At 40.7% G+C, this 21,542-nt stretch overlaps 1 long non-coding RNA gene across 2 annotated transcripts in view; it reads left to right on the forward strand.

The window, feature by feature from the left end:
• LOC147364365 (uncharacterized) overlaps window positions 1-21,542 on the forward strand; it is a 42,065-nt gene that overhangs the window by 17,889 nt on the left and 2,634 nt on the right. Inside the window, exons 2-4 of one of the 2 annotated variants that reach the window (XR_015134416.1) lie at window positions 3,440-3,595; window positions 13,655-13,746; window positions 17,757-17,977. This is a non-coding gene — a long non-coding RNA (uncharacterized LOC147364365). Of the gene's footprint in view, window positions 1-3,439; window positions 3,596-13,654; window positions 13,747-17,756; window positions 17,978-21,542 lie in introns of those variants that run through there. The other variant, XR_015134417.1, reaches the window with a different exon arrangement.

Consider the following 21,542-nt stretch of genomic DNA (forward strand, 5'->3'; position numbering starts at 1 on the left):
AGTGGTGAGGAGATTGAAGGGATTAGATCTGATAGAGAGAGTGCATAAAGAACTATGGATGGAGGATCATAACATTGTACAGGAGGCGGTGATCAAAACCATCCCCAAGGAAAAAATATGCAAAAAAGACAAATGGTTGTCTGAAGAGGCCTTACAAATAGCTGAGAAAAGAAGAGATGCTAAAGGCAAAGGAGAAAAGGAAAGATACACCCATCTGAATGCAGAGTTCTAAAGAGTAGTAGGGAGAAATAAGAAAGCCTTCCTCAACGAACAATACAAAGAAATAGAGGAAAACAATAGAATGGCAAAGACTAGAGATCTCTCCAAGAAAATTAGAGATACCAATGAAACATTTCATGCAAAGATGGGCACAATAAAGGACAGAAATTGTATGGACCTAACAGAAGATATTGAGAAGAGGTGGCCAGAATACACAAAAGAACTATACAAAAAAGATCTTCATGACCCAGAAAACCACGATAGTGTGATCACTCACCTAGAGCCAGATATCCTGGAATATGATGTCAAGTGGGCCTTAGGAAGGATCACTACAAACAAAGCTAGTGGAGGCGATGGAATTCCAGTTGAACTATTTCAAATCCTGAAACATGATGCTGTGAAAGTGCTGCATTCAATATGCCAGCAAATTTGGAAAACTCAGCAGTGGCCACAGGACTGGAAAAGGTCAGTTTTCATTCCAATCCTAAAGAAAGGCAATGCCAAAGAATGCTCAAACTACTGCACAATTGCACTCATCTCACATGCTAGCAATGTAATGCTCAAAATTCTCTAACCTAGGCCTTAATGATACATGAACCGAGAACTTCCAGATGTTCAAGCTGGTTTTAGAAAAGGCAGAGGAACCAGAGATCAAATTGCCAACATGCGTTGAATCATAGAAAAAGCAAGAGAATTCCAGAAAAACATCTACTTCTGCTTCATTGAATATACTAAAGCCTTTGACTGTGTGGATCACAACAAACTATGGAAAATTCTTCAAGAGATGGAAATATCAGACCATCTTACCTGCCTCCTGAGAAATCTGTATGCTGGTGAAGAAGCAACAATTAGAACCAAACCTGGAACAGTGGACTGGTTCCATGTCGGGAAAGGAGTACATCAAGGCTGTATAAGGTCACCCTGCTTATTTAACTTCTACACAGAGTACATCATGCGAAATGCTGGGCATCATGGATCTACACAGAGTACATCATGGAAATGAAGCACAGGCTGGAACCAAGATTGCTGGGAGAAATATTAATAATCTCAGATATGCCGTTGACACCACCCTTATGGCAGAAAGCAAAGAACTAAAGAGCCTCTTGATGAAGGTGAAAGAGGAGAGTAAAAAAGATGGCTTAAAACTCAACATTCAAAAAACGAAGATCATGGCATCTAGTCCCATCACTTCATGGCAAGTGGATGGGGAAATAATGGAAACAGTGACAGACGTTATCTTCTTGGTCTCCAAAATCACTGCAGATGGTGACTGCAGCCATGAAATTAAAAGATGCTTGCTCCTTGGAAGAAAAACTATGACCAACCTAGACAGCGTATTAAAAAGCAGAGACATTAGTTTGCTGACAAAGGTCCGTCTAGTCAAAGCTATGGTTTTTCCAGTAGTAATGTATGGATCTGAGAGTTGCAGTATAAAGAAAGCTGAGCACCAAAGAATTGATGCTTTTGAACTGTGGTGTTGGAGAAGACTCTTGAGAGTCCCTTAGACTGCAAGGAGATTCAACCAGTCCATCCTAAAGGAAATCAGTCCTGAATATTCATTGGAAGGACTGATGCTGAAGCTCAAACTCCAGTACTCTGGCCATCTGATGCTAAGAACTGACTCATTTGAAAAGACCCTAATTCTGGGAAAGATTTAAGGCAGGAGGAGAAGGGGATGACAGAGGATGAGATGGATGGCATCAGCGACTCAATGGACATGAGTTGGAGCAAGCTCCAGGAGTTGGTGATGGACAGGGAAGCCTGGCATGCTGCAGTCCATGGGGTCACAAAGCATCAGACATGACTGAGCAACTGAACTGAAATGAGCTGATAAGGAACTGTACCCGACAGCAGCTGATAAGGAACCATACATAGACAGCTCTCATGACAAAGGAATATTTTAAGTGCCAAAGTCCTAAGTTTGAAAAGATCTTTTGTGTTTTAGGAACTGAGAAACCAATGTGGGTGAGGGATAAAATTGCCTGAGATAGGAAAGAGGTAGGTAGGAGACAAATCATGCAAAGCCTTTAGGTTATGGCAAGTTTTTGAACTTTATTCTAATTAAATGCAGTGGGAAGTTATTGGAGGGTTTTAAACAGGGCACTACTGAGCGACTGAACAACTCCTTCCACCCTTCCCCGTGTCCATAAGTCTGTTTTCTATGTCTGCATCTCCATTGCTGCTCTGTATAAAGGTTCATCGGTAACATCTTTTTAGATTCCATATATATACATTAGTATAAGGTGTTTCTATTTCTGACTTACTTAACTCTGTATAAAAAGCTCTAGGTTCATCCACCTCATTAGCACTGACTCAAATGTGTTCCGTTTTATGGCTGAGTGATATCCTATTTTACATATGTACCACAGCTGTTTATCCATTCATCTGTTGGTAACATCTAGGTTGCTTCTATATCCTAGCTATTGTAAATAGTGTTGCAATGAACACTGGTGTACATGTGTCATTTTAAATTATGGCCTCCTCAGGGTATATGCCTAGTAGTGGGATTGTTGGGTCATCATGGTAGTTTTATTCCTAGTTGTCTTTTTTTTAAGGAATTTCCTACTGTCTTCCATAGTAACTGTATCAATTTACATTCCCACCAACAGGGCAAAAGGGTTGCCTTTTCTCCACACCCTCTCCAGCATATATTATTTGTTGATTTTTGGTGATGGCCATTCTGACTAGTGGAGAAGACAGTGGCACCCTACTCCAGTACTCTTGCCTGGAAAATCCCATGGGCAGAGGAGCCTGGTAGGCTGCAGTCCATGGGGTCTTGAAAAGTCGGATACGACTGAGCGACTTCCCTTTCACTTTTCACTTTCATGCATTGGAGAAGGAAATGGCAACCCACTCCAGTGTTCTTGCCTGGAGAATCCCAGGGACGGGGGAGCCTGGTGGGCTGCCATCTATGGGATTGCACAGAGTCGGACACGACTGAAGTGACTTAGTAGTAGTAGTAGTAGTAGTATTCTGACTAGTGTGAGGAGAAATTCACTAAATTGTTAATAATAGTTATTATCCTTGTATAGAGATATATAATGGGTGTTATTTTTGTTCTTCTTTCCAATGTTCAGTAACTTCTTCAGTTTTCTCTATGAATCATTCTTACACTTATAATCAGAAAAAAATAAATGTCAGTATTTTTTTCTTTGATGCAAAGTGTCCTGTGTTGTGCTATAAAGAACTCTCTCATTGTCACAGATGTTTTCTCTCACAGCTCTGCACCAGGAAAACTGGAAACACTGCTCTGGGAGAACGCCTCCCACAGCCACCTGGCTCCTCTCATGTCCACACACGTGGGGATCCAGCAGAATGAAGAGATTAGTGTGGGAAGGTGCTTCCGTCTGCCATGCTCTTTGCCCAGCTCTCGCAGGTCTGTGCTTGCCACTCCATTCCTGTCTGTCTCACTTGTTGTTGGTGAGGAATTTTCCCAAATTATCACTCCCAGCGAAAGGCATTTCTCTAACTAGGTCTTGGGAGATGGAGACGTAACATTTGCCAGGTTTCTCAACCCGTCTCTCAGGTTGACTTGGGCCACATCCCGGGAGAAAGCACTTACCCCACCCACCTCAGGATCACTCAAGTGGCAAAACATGCCCCCAGCTGTGACATGTTCTCACTGAAGAAAGGCCTGCCTACACAGAATTTTTCAGAATTTTCAAGCTTAGTGTCAGTGTAGGAGCCACTTTTTAATATTTGGCTTAGGACTCCTACATTTCCATTTCCACCATGCTGTTCAGAATTTAAAAGCAAAACTCTATACTAAGACTGAGGACTGCAAGGCCTGAGCCACAAATGTTCAGCCATAAGATGGAAATGAAATGATCTGAGAGGTATGAATGTTTAATGAGGCCTGATTTGGAAATGACAGGATATGCAGCCAACACATGGCCTTTTCTGGAAAGTTATATTGTTCGTGTGACAGCAATTAAGTCACCCCAGGGGACAGATTTCATGCATATCAACATTCCGCAGAGAGGCGAGTCTGCAACAGGAGACAATGTGCTTTTCTGGCCCAGCTCTGCAACAGCCACATTTCTGACTTAAGAGTCCATTTACAGCAGGAAAAGTCCAGTAATCTCAAATTATCATACACAGCCAATTAAAAAAAATGTGTAATACTATAGGACAGGTTCGTCACTGACTCTGGTTAGGTTAACTTGTAATATGTCATGGTGATCTTGTTTCTCAGGTCCAAAGCCTTCTCTAACCTCCACAGGCAGAGTGAAGCAGTTCCACCCTGAGTACCATCGCACCTTGTTAACGCCTCTTTTACAGCACTTGTTACATGCCCGTAACCGCTTGTTTACAGATACCTCTCTATCACTGGACCAAGACTTCTGGAGGGCAAGGGCTAGAACTCTTGTACTGAGTGCAGAGATTGCCACTTAATAAACGTCTGTGGCACTAACTGCCTGTCAAAATGTTCATTTTCCCCCCTCAGAATTGATACCACACTTTAAACAATGTTTAACACAGTTGAGAGAGGTATATTTATAGAATTTTAGAACCGAGGGGGAACCTCATTTTGTTGAAGGGATAACCACAACTCAGGAAAGCCTAGTGACCCATCCAAATTCATCGAACATTGCTGAACTGAAACATGCACACTACCATGTGTAAAACATAGCTGGTGGGAAGTTGCTGTCTAACACAAAAGCTCAACCTCATGCTCTGTGATGACCTAGAGGAGTAGGATCAGGGGAGGGAGGGAGGCTCAGAAGCGAGGGGGCAGTTGTATACTTACGGCTGATTCACGTTGTGGTATGGCAGAAACTGACACGACATTGTAAAGCACCTATCCTCCAATTAAAAATAAATTAAAAAAAAACATTGCTGAGACCATTCCTCAGTGCAGTTCTCTTTGTGAGAGTTAAATGTGCTTTAGGAAAATGGACTTTTATTTTACATTCTGGGAATTCAAATCTGTAAGCCTTTAACTTCCACGTTTAACAAAATGGTGCTAACAGGCCTCAAGAAGTATTTTAAGTGTGGGTAGTATAGGTCATTGTTTGGCCTAAGTCTGCCCTCTAAACGTGAGGAAGATATGGATCAAGAGACACCTTACTTTAATGTGTTAAAACTATTTTCATGAGTTTGTGGAACATTTTATTTTTATTTTCCATTATAGTTTTAGATTTATAGAAAAGTTACAAGGTAGTACAGAGCCCTCATAAATCTGTCGCCCAGTGTCAGTTTCACCTAATGTCATCTTACATTATCCGTGTATATTTCTCAAAACTAAAGAGACTAACACTGTGTGCATTCCTATTAATGGAACTGTGCATCCCTATAAATGGAACACCAGAATTAATTCAGATTTCACCGGTTTTCCCACCAATGTCCTGTTTCCATACCAGGGTCCCGTCCGGGATACCACATATGGTTAGTTGTCATCTCTTCTCTGAGCGTCTCTGGTCTGTGATAGAGAAGGGTCTTTGCTCTATGACAATTTGTTTGCTTTTAATTTTTTTGGAGTATAGTTGATTTACAGGGTTGTGTTGGTTTCAGGTGTACAGCAAAGTGAATCAGTTATACGTATGTCCATTCTTTTTTAGATCCTTTTCCCATATATGCCATTACAGGGTACTGAGCAGAGTTGCCTGTGCTATGCACTTGGTCCTTACCAGTTACCTATTTTATATATAGTAGTTTATATATGTCAGTCCTGACAATTTATCCCTCCCTTCTTTCCCCTGGAAACTCTGTTTGTTTTCTATATCTGTAAGACATTTCTGTTTTGTAAGTAAGTTCATTTATATTCTTTTTTTTTTTTTTTTGGTTCCACATATAAGCGATATCATATGAGATTTGTCTTTGTCTGACTTACTTCACTCAGTATGACAATCTGTAGATTCATCCATGTTGCTGAAAATGGCGTCATTTTGTGCTTTTTTATGGCTACCATGACAGCTCTGAGGAGTACTGGCTGAGTATTTTGTAGATTGTCCCTCAAACTGAATTGGTCGTATGTTGTCCTCATGATTAGACTGGAGTTATGGGGTTTTTGGAAGCACGCCACAAAGGTGACGTTCCCTTCTCATCACACTGTATCAGCAGGTGAATGATATTCCCATGTTATCACTGGTGAGGCTAACCATGATCATTTGGTGAAGAAGGGTATTTGCCAGGTTTCTCCACTGTAACGTTAGTATTTTTCCTTTCTATTCTCTGTTCTTTGGAAGTGAGTCACTAGGACCGGCCTGGAAGGGAAGAAAGGTTTTATGTTCATACAGTATTTGGAATTCTTTCGTTAGGGAGATTTATCTCTTGAGTTCAGTTCAGTTCAGTCGCTCAGTCGTGTCCGACTCTTTGCGACCCCATAAACTGCAGCACACCAGGCCTCCCTGTCCATCACCAACTCCCAGAATCCACCCAAACCCATGTCCATTGTGTTGGTGATGCCATCCAACCATCTCATCCTCTGTCGTCACCTTCTCCTCCTGCCCTCAATCTTTCCCAGCATCAGGGTCTTTTCAAATGAGTCAGGTCTTCACGTCAGGTGACCAAAGTATTGGAGTTTCAGCTTCAACATCAGTCCCTCCAATGAACACCCAGGACTGATCTCCTTTAGGATGGACTGGTTGGATCTCCTTGCAGTCCAAGGGACTCTCAAGAGTCTTCTCCAACACCACAGTTCAAAAGCATCGATTCTTCAGTGTTCAGCTTTCTTTATAGTCCAACTCTCACATCCATACATGACTACTGGAAAAACCATAGCCTTGATTAGACAGACCTTTGTTGACAAAGTAATGTCTCTGCTATTTAATATGCTGTCTAGGTTGGTCATAACTTTCCTTCCAAGAAGCAAGCGTCTTTTAATTTAATGTCTGCATTCACCATCCACAGTGATTTTGGAGCCCAGAAAAATAAAGTCAGCCACTGTTTTCACTGTTATCGCATCTATTTGTTTGTCTAGTCAAGGTTATGGTTTTTCCTGTGGTCATGTATGGATGTGAGAGTTGGACTGTGAAGAAGGCTGAGTGCCGAAGAATTGATGCTTTTGAACTGTGGTGTTGCAGAAGACTCTTCAGAGTCCCTTGGACTGCAAGGAGATCCAACCAGTCCATTCTGAAGGAGATCAGCCCTCGGATTTCTTTGGCAGGAATGATGCTAAAGCTGAAACTCCAGTACTTTGGCCACCTCATGCGAAGAGTTGACTCATTGGAAAAGACTGATGCTGGGAGGGATTGGGGGCAAGAGGAGAAGGGGACGACAGAGGATGAGATGGCTGATGGCATCACTGACCTGATGGACGTGAGTCTGGGTGAACTCCGGGAGTTGGTGATGGACAGGGAGGCCTGGCGTGCTGTGATTCATGGGGTCGCAAAGAGTCGGACATGACTGAGCGACTGATCTGATCTGATCTGATGGGACCAGATGCCATGATCTTAGTTTTCTGAATGTTGAGCTTTAAGCCAACTTTCACTGTCCTCTTTCACTTTCATCAAGAAGCTCTTTAATTCTTCTTCACTTTCTGCCATAAGCGTGGTGTCATCTGCATATCTGAGGTTATTGATATTTCTCCCGGTAATCTTGATTCCAGCTTGTGCTTCTTCCAGCCCAGCGTTTCTCATGATGTACTCTGCATAGAAGTTAAATAAGCAGGGTGACAATATACAGCCTTGATGTACTCCTTTTCCTATTTGGAACCAGTTTGTTGTTTCATGTCCAGTTCTAACTGTTGCTTCCTGACCTGCATACAGGTTTCTCAAGAGGCAGGTCAGGTGGTCTGGTATTCCCATCTCTTTCAGAATTTTCCAGTTTATTGTGATCCACACAGTCAAAGGCTTTGGCATAGTCAATAAGGCAGAAATAGATGTTTTTCTGGAACTCTCTTGCTTTTTTGATGATCCATCTCTTATCCTCCCTTTATTTGTGGAGACTTTGGTTTAATAGATAATAGCAATTCCTTGAATTTGTGGGAAGCTAAACTAAATTATAATTGTATAAGATAGTAAGCTTGGACAAATTAAAAAATAAGCATATGGTGTTAAAATATGAATTTAAGTGGTAAACACCTTTTTTGGGGGGTACCACCATGGCTACCGTAGTGGTTCAGCTGGCAAAGCATCTGCCTGCAATGCAGGAGACCCAGGTTTGATCCCTGGGTCAGGAAGATCCTTTGGAGAAAGAAATGGCAACCTACTGCAGTATGCTTGCCTGGGAAATCCCATGGACAGAGGAGTCTGGTGGGCTACAGTCCATGGGGTCGCAAAGAGTTGGATGTGACTTAATGACTAACATTTTCACCATGGCTGAGAGGATTCACATCAGTAAACTTTCCAGATAACTGAAATGCATTTCTTTAATCAATAAGAGGGTTTTTTAAAAATGTATAAACTTCTCCCATTTTTCCGGCTGTCTTTCCAAGATGTATGTATGCTTTTATCTTCTAGAACAGAATATGCTGAACACAAATATAATGTTGTTACAAAGATTGATCATTATACTGAAATTCACTGTGATGATGATGGTTAAACTTGACCTCTAAAGTTTTTTTCCAATGCAAGTTTAACAACTATCAGACAAAATTGATGCTGCTTTGTCCCCAAATAACCAAAGACTTCTTGTTTTAAACCTGAGGTTTTTACCTTCAGCTGGGGTATAGCGGTGTCAGCCTTACTTCTAGACTGGAAGGAAGCAACAGGTGTTCACACAAAAGCATGCAGGACAGCTCATACAAATCCCTCGGGGAGGTGCTGAAAAGCCAGACTCTGATTCACGCCTGAGATTCTTCATGTCTAACAACCTTCCAGGTGGTGCCGGTGCTGCTGGTCCATAGATCGCTCTTTGAGTGGCAAGGACCCAGGGAACTCTGCTCACCAGACTGTGCAGTCTGGCTGTTGGCAAGGCTTTAGGAGGCCAGGAAGTTCCTGGCACAGAGCAGAGCTGCAAAGAGCTTTGACTAGACATGGATCATTCATAAAGTACAGACAGAGCTTAGAAAAAGAAGGAGCTAGGTGACAAAAATAAATCACTCATTCTTCTAAAATAATCCAAAGGAAGGAAAGAGAATTCTCTTCCTTAAGAGAGGTGTTAATACTTTAGAGACAAATATTTTCTGGTCTCTGTGGTTCCTTTGATGTTGAAAAGAAGTACTTAGGCCACATGAAAAAATAATAAGCTAATGTTACATAAAGATCAGTTTTGTGGAGAGAGGTCCACTTCTACAGCTTGAGACTTCTTATCCTAAAATTACACTTGAGAATTTTAGGATGGCACTAATGTGCATTTTGGCTCAGACGGTAAAATGTCTGCCTGCAGTGCTGGAGACCCAGGCTTGATCCCTGGGTTGGGAAGATCCCTGGGAGAAGGAAATGGCAACCCACTCCAGTATTCTTGCCTGGATAATTTCATGGACCGAGGAGCCTGGTAGGCTACAGTCCATGGGATCGCAAAGAGTCGGACACGACTGAGTGACTTCACTTTCTTTCACTTTCAATGTGCATTTTATATGATTGCTTCTATTATTCTCTTACAAACAAAGGTTGGTTTGTCCTTCAAGATCCAAGCCCCCACAGCCAAACCCCTAGCTGTTTTCAAGTTAAGCTAATATGACATATGGAATCTATTTATTTAAATCTAAAATCATTCCTCACTATCCAAAGAGGGTTGGCTCCAGGACTCCTATGGATACCGAATCCATGGCTGCTCAAGTCCATTATATAAAATGATACACATCCTCCAGTATACTTTCAAACGTCTCTAGATTACTTATAATACTTACTACAATGTATATGCTTTGTGTGTAGCTGTAAATGTTAAAGCTATGTAAATACCCTCCTTCATTTGGTGGGAATGTAACTTGGTACAGCCATTATGGAGAACAGTATGGGAGTTCCTTAAAAAAAAAACAAAAATAGAGCTACCATAAGACCCAACAATTCCACTCCTAGGCATATATCCTGAGAAAACCGAAATTTGAAAAGATGCACGCACCCTAAATGTCATTGCAGCACTTTTTACAATAGCCCAGGATGCTAATAAAGTAATGCTCAAAATTCTCCAAGCCACACTTCAGCAATATGTGAACCGTGAATTTCCAGGTATTCAAGCTGGTTTTAGAAAAGCAGAAGAACCAGAGATCAAATTGCCAACATCTGCTGGATCACGGAAAAAGCAAGAGAGTTCCAGAAAAACATCTATTTCTGCTTTACTGACTATGCCAAAACCTTTAATTGTGTGGATCACAATAAACTGTGGAAAATTCTGAAAGAGATGGGACTACCAGACCACCTTACCTGCCTCTTGAGAAACCTGTATGCAGGTCAGGAAGCAACAGTTAGAACTGGACATGAAACAGCAGACTGGTTCCAAATAGGAAAAGGAGTACGTTAGGCTGTATATTGTCACCCTGCTTATTTAACTTCTATGCAGAGTACATCATGAGAAACGCTGGGCTGGAAGAAGCACAAGCTGGAATCAAGATCACTGGGAGAAATATCAATAACCCCAGATATGCAGATGACACCACGCTTATGGCAGAAAGTGAAGAAAAACTAAAGAGCCTCTTGATGAAAGTGAAAGAGGAGAGTGAAAAAGTTGGCTTAAAGCTCAACATTCAGAAAACGAAGATCATGGCATCCAGTCCCATCACTTCATTGCAAATAGATGGGGTAACAGTGGAAACAGTGAGAGACTTTATTTTTGTGGGCTCCAAAATCACTGCAGATGGTGACTGCAGCCATGAAATTAAAAGACGCTTACTCCTTGGAATGAAAGTTATGACCAACCTAGACAGCATATTAAAAAGCAGAGACATTACTTTGTCAACAAAGGTCCGTCTAGGCAAGGCTTTGGTTTTTCCAGTAGTCATGTATGGATGTGAGAGCTGGACTATAAAGAAAGCTGAGTGCTGAAGAATTGATGCTTTTAACTGTGGTGTTGGAGAAGACTCTTGAGAGTCCCTTGGACTGCAAGGAGATCCAACCAGTTCATCCTAAAGGAGATCAGTCCTGGGTGCTCATTGGAAGGATTGATGTTGAAGCTGAAACTCTAATACTTTGGCCACCTGATGTGAAGACCTGACTCATTTGAAAAGACCCTGATGCTGGGAAAGATTGAAGGCAGGAGAAGAGGAAGATAGAGGATGAGATGGCTGGATGGCATCAGTGACTCAATGGACTTGAGTTTGGGTAGACTCCAGGAGTTGGTGATGGACAGGGAGGCCTGGCATGCTGTGGTTCATGGGGTCAGAAAGAGTGGGACATGACTGAGCGACTGAACTGAACTGAGGACATGGAAGCAACCTAAACGTCCAATGACAGAGGAATGGAGAAAGAAGATGCAGTACATGTGTAGAATAGAATCTGCTGCTGCTGCTAAGTTGCTTCAGCCATGTCTGACTCTGTGCGACCCCATAGACGGCAGCCCACCAGGCTCCCCCGTCCCTGGGATTCTCCAGGCAAGAACACTAGAGTGGGTTGCCATTTCCTTCTCCAGTGCATGAAAGTGAAAAGTGAAAGTGAAAGTGAAGTTGCTCAGTCGTATCCAACTCTTAGCGACCCCATGGACTGCAGCCTACCAGGCTCCTCCATCCATGGGATTTTTCCAGGCAAGAGTACTGGAGTGGGGTGCCATTGCCTTCTCCGAACATATATACACTACTATTTATAAAATAGATAACTAATGAGAACCTACTGTATGGTACAGGGAACTCTCCTCAGTGCTATGTGGTGACCTCAATGGGAAGGAAACATAAGAGTGCATATATGTATATGTATAACTGACTCATTTTTCTGCACAACAGAAACTAACACAACATTGCAAAGCAATTATACTCCAATAAAAATTAGCTTTACAAACCATGTAAATAGATACCAGAGTGCACAAAATTCAAGTTTCACTTTCTGAAACTTTCTGTAATTTTTTTCTAAATATTTTTGATCATGGTTGAATCCACAGATGCAGAACCTGGGGATACAGAGGGATGACTGTGCAATGAAATTATGATTCCTGAATGAAATGTCTTTATTAGGGAAACTAATGAAGGATTTCTTTCCTTTTTAAATTTATTTATTTTATTTTTGATTGTGCTGGGTCTTCATTGCTGTGCACGGGCTTTTCTCTAGTTGCAGCAAGTGGGGGCTTCTCTTTGCTGTGGCATCTGGTTGCGAAGCATGGGCTCTAGGCACATGGGTTTCAGCAATTGCAGTGTGTGGGCTCGGTAATTGTGGAGCACCGTTTTAGTTGCTCCGTGGCATGTGGAGTCTTCCCTGATCAGGGATCAAACTTGTGTCCCCTGCATTGGCGGGCAGATTCTCATATCACCAGAGAAGTCCATGAAGAGTTTCTTGACTGTGAGAAAGCTTTCACATCATCACATGCATTACAGCAGGCTCTCGGAAATAGTTCTGGTCAGAAATGCAGTACTGAGGGGAAAACATCGCAGATGGATCTGGAGACCTGAATTCTAGCCCCTGCTCAACCAGTAACCATTTGGATAACGTTTACCACTTGGGCAAGTCACTTAGCTTCTCTAGGCCTAACTGTATAAACTAGATGACCTCAGGATTTATTTGAAGCCCTCGTTTTTCACCACTCCATTCCCATATCTCAGAAAGATGTTTTGCATACATTTGAAAATAATACTTATCCCTGTTTATAGTGTCATTAATAAAGATGATTCTGCCAACTTGTGCTTAACCCTTGAGCAAGTAGAAATTGAATGTTATGTCAAATAAATATCAGAGGAAAAAATAGCTGAGATTTGACCTCATTTTTTGAGTAGATATGTTTGTGGTTGTCAGCTAGCTAAGCCACTAATTTAGTTAATATTATACAGAGTTATTGCTAAACTCTCCTTTCCCCCAGATAATGACTAAAAATCAAAGTTTATATCATGGGTTATTACAAGTTGGTAAAACTCTGAATTCATCGTACCAGGTAACAAATATCATATTAAAGTTGATTTTATTTATTTATTTAAAAAATTTTGGCCATACCACCTGGCATTTGGGATTTTAGTTCCCTGACTAGAGTTTGACCCCATTCCCCCTGCAGTGGAAACACGAAGACCACTGGACTGCCAGGGAAGACCCCGGAGTTGATTTTAGATGGAAAAATGACTCTAGCATCACTGACTGAAAAGGTAAAGAACAAAAGTGCTGACTGCTGCCTGAAAAAATTTAGCTTGGTAAATGTATATCTGAAACAGTGGCAGGCACTATGGCAGGATGAGATGCAGTCAGCATAGCAGTGAGAACATGGGCTGCAGAGCTGTATATTCAGATCTGAAGTCTGACTCTACTACTTGCTGGCGGCATGACTTTGTAAAGTTGCTTAAACCCTCCAGATGTCAGCTTTTTTGAATGTGATAGGAATAATACTAGTACATAACTCATAGAGTTGTTAGGATGATTAAATAATACTTGTAAAGCACTTAAAACACTACTCATTACATGTTCTCTGTTGTTACTGTTATTAATAGGAACTGAGATGGGAAGAGGGAGAACTAGTCAAGACAGGAAGGCAAGCGTGGTCACACTAAGAAAAAGATGCTGAGAGCAAGTTCAGAAATGGGTAAGATAGTAGTACTTTCCATGTCTACTTCCTACATTGATTATTCTCTGGATGTGACTACAATACTCTTGTATATAACTCTTCACTCTCTGCATGTGGTGGGTAATATTTCAAAGTGATTTCATAGATACCTCATTTGATTATCAGCAATCTAGGGAGGTAAAATCTCTTACCCAATCTAGCAAATACCGCTGACTCCCACAGAATGCGCATAAGGCAAGCCCAGGACAGTGCATTAGAGTGCATGAGCACAGTGCCAGAGAGCACAGCAGAGCTCAGCAGGCCGTCTCCTATCTGGACGCTCAGAAGTGTTGCTGGGCTCTTTATATGCACCGGAGATGTAATGTGGGGTTGTTTTCTTTCCCAAGATGACCTTATTGTACATTTCTTGAAAGCATTATGTTTGATCATCCTCATAGCTTCACATCTACCACCTGTACGTCATGTTTGTTGGTAATAATAGTAAGCATATTTTGCATGCTTCACCCAGACTTGCACTTCCTTGTGGCTCAGCTGGTAAAGAATCTGCCTGAAATGCAGGAGACCTGGGTTCAATCCCTGGGTTGTGAAGATCCCCTGGAGAAGGGAAAGGCTACCCACTCCAGTATTCTTGCCTGGAGAATTCCATGTCAGTCCATGGGGTCTCAAAGAGTCGGACATGACTGAGCAACTTTCACTTCACTTCACTACACGGCTGATCGACTTTCACTTTGTGACTTTCACGTCACTTCACTGGCCTTAATTCACTTCACTTCACCGGCCTTAATTTTGTATCAGAAAGTAGCCATTTAAAGCATTTTCTTTGCTTAACTCTGGGAGGTACTTGTATTGCTGCATCTTATGTTTGTTTTTGCTATGATAGCAAAGCAATACCCTATGAAACAGTGCCACAAAAATATTTCACATAGAGTTAGGGAAGACCCATAGAAATGGTCTATATGGTGACGATAGAACATAATCTCTAGCTGAGTAACAGGAAATGTGTCATAGAAGTTATTGGCTTATTATAAATTAAGACAATAATTAACATTGACCACTTTCTGTGTGCCTGGCAATATGCCAGGTGTTTTATGTGAATATAACCCACATGATATTGCAGTATGCCCAGCATGTAGCAAACAGTAGGAGTTTAATAGATATTTGTTGAGTAAATAAATCTATGGGATAGGAATTACTTTTATCCACTTTAGAAATGATGAAAATCAGGTTTAGAATTTTAAGCTTAGCCTAAGATCACATAACTATTAAGTAACTAGTGAACCTAGTTGGTCAACCGAAATTTGATTGTAGCATAACATAATGTAGTGGTTCAGCGTGGGAATTCTGGAGCCAGCCAGACCACCTAGTTTCGAATCCTAGCTCTGCCACTTGCAAACTGTATGACCTTGGGGAAGTTACCTGGCCTTTCTGTGCCTCAGTTCCTTCATCTGTAAATTAGAAATAGTAATTCCAACCTTCCAACGTCATTGAGGTGACTAAATGAGATCGTACATGTAAAGCACTTAGAACTGTGCCTGGCATTCTTTAAATATAACTATCACTGTTCAGTAGAGTATTATATTACATACCAGTAGAGCTTTCTACTTTTCAAAGAAAAATTTTTATATTATCATAATATCCTTATAAGGTACTCAATAATCACTATAATTAATATAATAGTATCTTATGCAGTATAACCTATAAAAATATTGAGTCACTATGTTGTACACCAAAACTATTGTAAGTCAACTATACTTCAATTTCAAAAATAATAGTATCTCACTTAATCCTCACAATAGTCCATTTTATAGATTACAAGAATCAGGCTCAGAAAGATTAAATGGATTGCTAAAGATCACAAAGCAACTAGTTAGGCCCTGTTGGGAAAAGATAGAATGAAAGATTAAAGATAACACACAGTGTCAACTCTTAGAATAACTTTTAAGAAGGGAGTAGAGGGAAGACAGATAGGAAAACAACTAGCTCATTCAAGGCATAATGAAGCCATGTACTAAACGGGGTTCAGGTTACATGTTGAGGAAAGCCAAAAGAAGAATTGATGAATTCTGTCTGGAGGTAGTATGTTTGCCTAGAATCCATCCCAATGGCACCAAAGCAGATGACTGTTTTCATGGCAATGAAACATATTGCGTCTGTTTGAAGTCAAAAAAGTTTGAAGGTCTTGGAGTAGCAGATAAACATGGAAAGGAGTTTCCCAAAGAAAAAAATGCCTAAGCATTCATAATCACTCCCACACATTTGGGGATGTGGGAAGGAAACAGTGACCTTCATTTTAACGGACAAATTAAGTATTCAGTACCAAGGATAATGTGAACAGTATAGAAAATGAATCGACATGGCCTGAGCCATGTGGAAATTATGTGAAAATAAGTAACTATATAGACGACAGACTGTTTCATACACCTGGGTGCGAATCTTGGGAAAACCTAGAAGCCACAGTTGAGAACACGTCAAACTCAAATCTTGGGGCCTCTTTGGTTCTAGACTCCCTCTAGTGGTTCAACATTGGTGCTGTAATTGGTACGCTTCAGTTGATAGAATCCACCAAATTTGGGATCATATTAAAAGCAAATAAGCAGGGAATTCCCTGGTGGTCCAGTGGCCAAGACTCCACACTCCCAATGCAAGGGACCCGGGTTCCATCTCCATCCCCGGTCAGGAAAGTAGATCCGGCATGCCACAACTATGAACTCGCCTGCTGCAGCTAAGTGTCCTGCCCGCCACAGTGAAGACTGGAGATCTTCACTGAGTGCTGCAACTGAGGCCAGTGCAGCCGAATAAATCAATAAAAGCAAATAAGCAAAAGAACCACACAACTCTTACTAAAATGGTTTCTCACACACACAAAAAAACTATTTTGTTGAATGGTATAATTTCAACTATTGAGGTAGTGGGAATAATAGGGTTGCAAAGGGTCTGATCTAAAAAGGAACACAGTGGATATCACAGGCTAACTGGAAAAGCCAGTTTTAGTTCTTCTGATGTGTGGGTAAGAGCTGAAGGTCAAGGAACAGGGTTCCTGTATGCTTTTGTTTGCAAACTAAGGTGAGAACTCAACTTTTTAGGGATAAAGAGAAGTGGATATTTTCTAGGTATGTGGATCCTACAGGGTCAGACAACTCTAGCTTGGCCTTGTATAAAGTCAACCTTTAGACTAACCCAAAGAAATACATAGTTTCTTTCATACCATATTCCTAATTTTGCAGCCTCTACATCTGTATTAAACCAAATTCAGAAAATTCTAAGAGTGATATAACTTTGTTTCCCTGAATTGGCTTTGGTTATGCCCTTTGGCTATGTCTTTAAAAAGTCTCCTACTTCTTCTACACGACCGCATGAGGAGGAAGACTTCTGTGTTTCCCTTCCTGCCAGTTCTGCATTATAGATACACATAAATCTGCCAACTCTTTAATATGACAGCCCTTTACATACTTAAGAGTGTTATCATGTCCTCATGAAGTCTTCTTTCCCTTTTTTGGATTTCCAAAGCTTTTTGGAACCAGAATAAGGGAACCTCTGTGAGGTACAGCTATCATGATTGAATAAATTACTGGGCATTTGTTCACACTTTCAGAGGTAAAAACACTGGCTTAAAAAAATATGTATTGAATACAGTCGACTTACAATGTTGTGTTACGTTTAGGTGCACAGTGAAGTGAATGAGTCACATATGTACATATATCCATGTCTTTTTTCAGATTTTTCCCCATATAGGTTATTACAGAATATTGAGCAGAGTTCCCTGTGCTATTCAGCAGGTTCTTGTTAGTTATCTATTTTGTATATAGTAGTGTAGTAGTGTGCATATTATGTTAATCCCAATCTCCTAGGTTATCTTCTCCCATCCCTTTCGCCTTTGGTAACCATAAATTTGCTATGTCTGCAAGTCTATTTCTGTTTTGTAAATAAGTTCATTTTTATCCTTTTTTAAGATTCCACATGTAAATGATATCATATATTTGCCTAAGTTCATCCATGTTGCTTCAAAATACAATGGCTTTTTATTTCAGAAAATACAAAGCTGTTCTTCAGGATAGAAAGCCCAGAGATGAATCCATGCACCAGTGGACACCTAATTTATGACAAAGGCAGCAAGAATATACAATGGAGAAAAGACAGCCTCTTCAATAAGTGGTGCTGGGAAAACTGGACAGCTACATGTAAAAAAATGAAATTAGAACATTCCCTAACACCATATACAAAAATAAACTCAGAATGGATTAAAAACCTACATGTAAGACCAGACACTATAAAATTCTTAGATGAAAACATAGGCAGAACACTCTTTGACATAAATTACAGCAAAATCTTTTTTGACTGACCTCCTAGAGTAATGAGAATGAAAGCAAAAATAAACAAATAGGACATAATTAAACTTAAAAGCTTTTGCACAGCAAAGGAAACCATAAATATGACAAAGAAACAGCCCTCAGAATGGGATAAAATAATAGCAAATGAAGCAACTGACAAAGGATTAATTTCTAAAACATACAAACAGCTCATATAGCTCAACGTAAAAAAATCCAATAAAAAAATGGGCAAAAGACCTGAATATATACTTGTCAAAGGAGACACAGAGATGGTCAACAAATACATGAAAAGATGCTCAACATTACTAATTACTAGAGAAATGCAAGTCAAAACTACAATGAGGTATCACCTCACACTGATCAGAATGTCTATCATCAAAAAATCCACAAACAATAAATTCTGGAGAGGGTGTGGAGAAAACGGAACCCTCATACTCTGTTGGTGGGACTGTAAATTGATAGTCACTATGGAGAATAGTATGGAGGTTCCTTAAAAAACTAAAAATAGGTATAACCCAGCAATTCCAATTCTGGGTGTATACCCAGAGAAAACCATAATTCAAAAAGACACATGCACCCCAATGTTCAATGCAGAACTGTTTACAATAGTCGACACAGAAGCAACCTAAATGTTCATCAATAGAGAAGTGGATAAAGAAGGTGTGGTACATATATACAATGGGATATTCCCTGGTCATAAAAATAAATGAAATTGGGCCATTTGTAGAAATGTGGATGGATTTAGAGACTGTCTCACAGAGTGAAGAAAGTCACAGAAAAGTGAATAGCATTATTAACTCATATATGTGGAATCTAGAAACATGGTATCAGTTCAGGTCAGTTGCTCAGTTGTGTCTGACGCTTTGCGACCCCATGGACTGCAGCACACCAGGCCTCCCTGTCCATCGCCAACTCCCAGAGTTTACTCAAACTCATGTCCATTGAGTCAGTGATGCCATCCAACCATCTCATCCTTTGTTGTCCCCTTCTCCTCCCACCTTCAATCTTTCCTAACATCAGGGTCTTTTCAAATGAGTCAGCTCTTCCAATCAGGTGGCCAAAGTATTGGAGTTTCAGCTTCAGCATCAGTCCTTACAATGAATATTCAGGACTGATTTCCTTTAGGATTTACTGGTTTGATCTCCTTGCAGTCCAACACCATAGTTCAAAATTCTTCTCCAACACCATAGTTCAAAAGCATCAATTTTTCTACGCTCAGCTTTCTTTAGTCTAATTCTCACATCCATACATGACTACTAGAAAAACCATAGCCTTGACTAGGTGGACATTTGTTGGCAAAGTAACGTCTCTGCTTTTTAATATGCTACCTCAGTTGGTCATAACTTTTCTCCCAAGGGTCTTCTACAACACCATAGTTCAAAAGCATCAATTCTTTGGTGCTCAGCTTTCTTTATAGTCCAACTCTCACATCCATACATGACTACTAGAAAAACCATAGCCTTGACAAGATGGACCTTTGTTGGCAAAGTAATGTCTCTGCTTTTTAATATATTGTCTAGATTGGCCATAACATTTCTCCCAAGGAGCAAGTGTCTTTTAGTTTCATGGCTGCAGTCACCATCTGCGGTGATTTTGGAGCCCCCCCAAAATAAAGTCTGCCACTGTTTCCACTGTTTCTCCATCTATTTGCCATGAAGTGATGGGGCTGGATGCCATGATCTTCGTTTTCTGAATGTTGAGCTTTAAGCCAACTTTTTCACTCTCCTCTTTCACTTTCATCAAGAGGCTTTTTAGTTCCTCTTCACTTTCTGCCATAAGGGTGGTGTCATCTGCATATCTGAGGTTATTGATATTTCTCCCAGCAATCTTGATTCCAGCTTGTGCTTCTTCCAGCCCAGCATTTCTCATGATGTATTCTGCATAGAAGTTAAATAAACAGGGTGACACTATACAGCCTTGACATACTCCTTTTCCTATTTGGAACCAGTCTGTTGTTCCATGTCCAGTTCGAACTGTTGCTTCCTGACCTGCATACAGTTTTCTCAAGAGGCAGATCAGGTGGTCTGGTATTCCCATCTCTTTCAGAATTTTCCACAGTTTATTGTGATCCACACAGTCAACGACTTTGGCATAGTCAATAAGGCAGAAATAGATGTTTTTCTGGAACTCTCTTGCTTTTTCTAGGATCTGTCAATTTGATCTGGTAATTTGATCTCTGGTTCCTCTGCCTTTTCTAAATCAGCTTGAACAACTAGTTCATGGTTCACATACTATTGAAGCCTGGTTTGGAGAATTTTGAGCATTACTTTACTAGCGTGTGAGATGAGTGCAATTGTGCAGTAGTTTGAGCATTCTTTGGCATTGCCTTTCTTTAGGATTGGAATGAAAACTGACCTTTTCCAGTCCTGTGGCCACTGCTGAGTTTTCCAAATTTGCTGGCATATAGAGTGCAGCACTTTCATAGCATCATCTTTTAGGATTTGAAATAGCTCAACTGGAATTCCATCACCTCCACTAGCTTTGTTCATAGTGGTACTTCCTAAGGCCCACTTGACTTTACATTCCAGGATGTCTGGCTCTGGGTGAATGATCAGACCATCATGATTATCTGGGTTGTGAAGATCTTTTTTGTACAGTTTTTCTGTGTATTCTTGCCACCTCTTCTTAATATCTTCTGCTTCTGTTAGGTCCATACCATTTCTGTCCTTTATCGAGCCCATCTTTGCATGAAATGTTCCCTTGGTATCTTTAATTTTCTTGAAGAGATCTCTAGTCTTTCCTATTCTATTATTTTCTTCTATTTTTTTGCACTGATCACTGAGGAAGGATTTCTTATCTCTCCTTGGTCTTCTTTGGAACTCTGCACTTAAATGGGTATACTGGAGATCAGTGGAGAAATAACTCTGAAAGAATGAAGGGATGGAGCCAAAGGAAAAAGAATAGCCAGCTGTGGATGTGACTGGTGATAGAAACAAGGTCCGATGATGTAAAGAGCAATATTGCATAGGAACCTGGAATGTCAGGTCCATGAATCAAGGCAAGTTGGAAGTGGTCAAACAAGAGATGGCAAGAGTGAATGTCGACATTATAGGAATCAGTGAACTAAAATGGACTGGAATGGGTGAACTTAACTCAGATGACCATTATATCTACTACTGCGGGCAGGAATCCCTCAGAAGAAATGGAGTGGCCATCATGGTCAACAAAAGAGTCTGAAATGCAGTACTTGGATGCAATCTCAAAAACGACAGAATGATCTCTGTTAGTTTCCAAGGCAAACCATTCAATATCACAGTAATCCAAGTCTATGCCCCAACCAGTAACACTGAAGAAGCTGAAGTTGAACGGTTCTATGAAGACCTACAAGACCTTTTAGAACTAACACCCAAAAAAAAGATGTCGTTTTCATTATAGGTGACTGGAATGCAAAAGTAGGAAGTCAAGAAACACCTGAAGTAACAGGCAAATTTGGCCTTGGAATACAGAATGAAGCAGGGCAAAGACTAATAGAGTTTTGCCGAGAAA

Source organism: Bos grunniens, chromosome 10, assembly GCF_055505025.1.
Source record: "Bos grunniens cultivar Pamir isolate PY7600 chromosome 10, Bosgru_T2T1.0, whole genome shotgun sequence".
Classification (NCBI taxonomy): domain Eukaryota; kingdom Metazoa; phylum Chordata; class Mammalia; order Artiodactyla; family Bovidae; genus Bos; species Bos grunniens.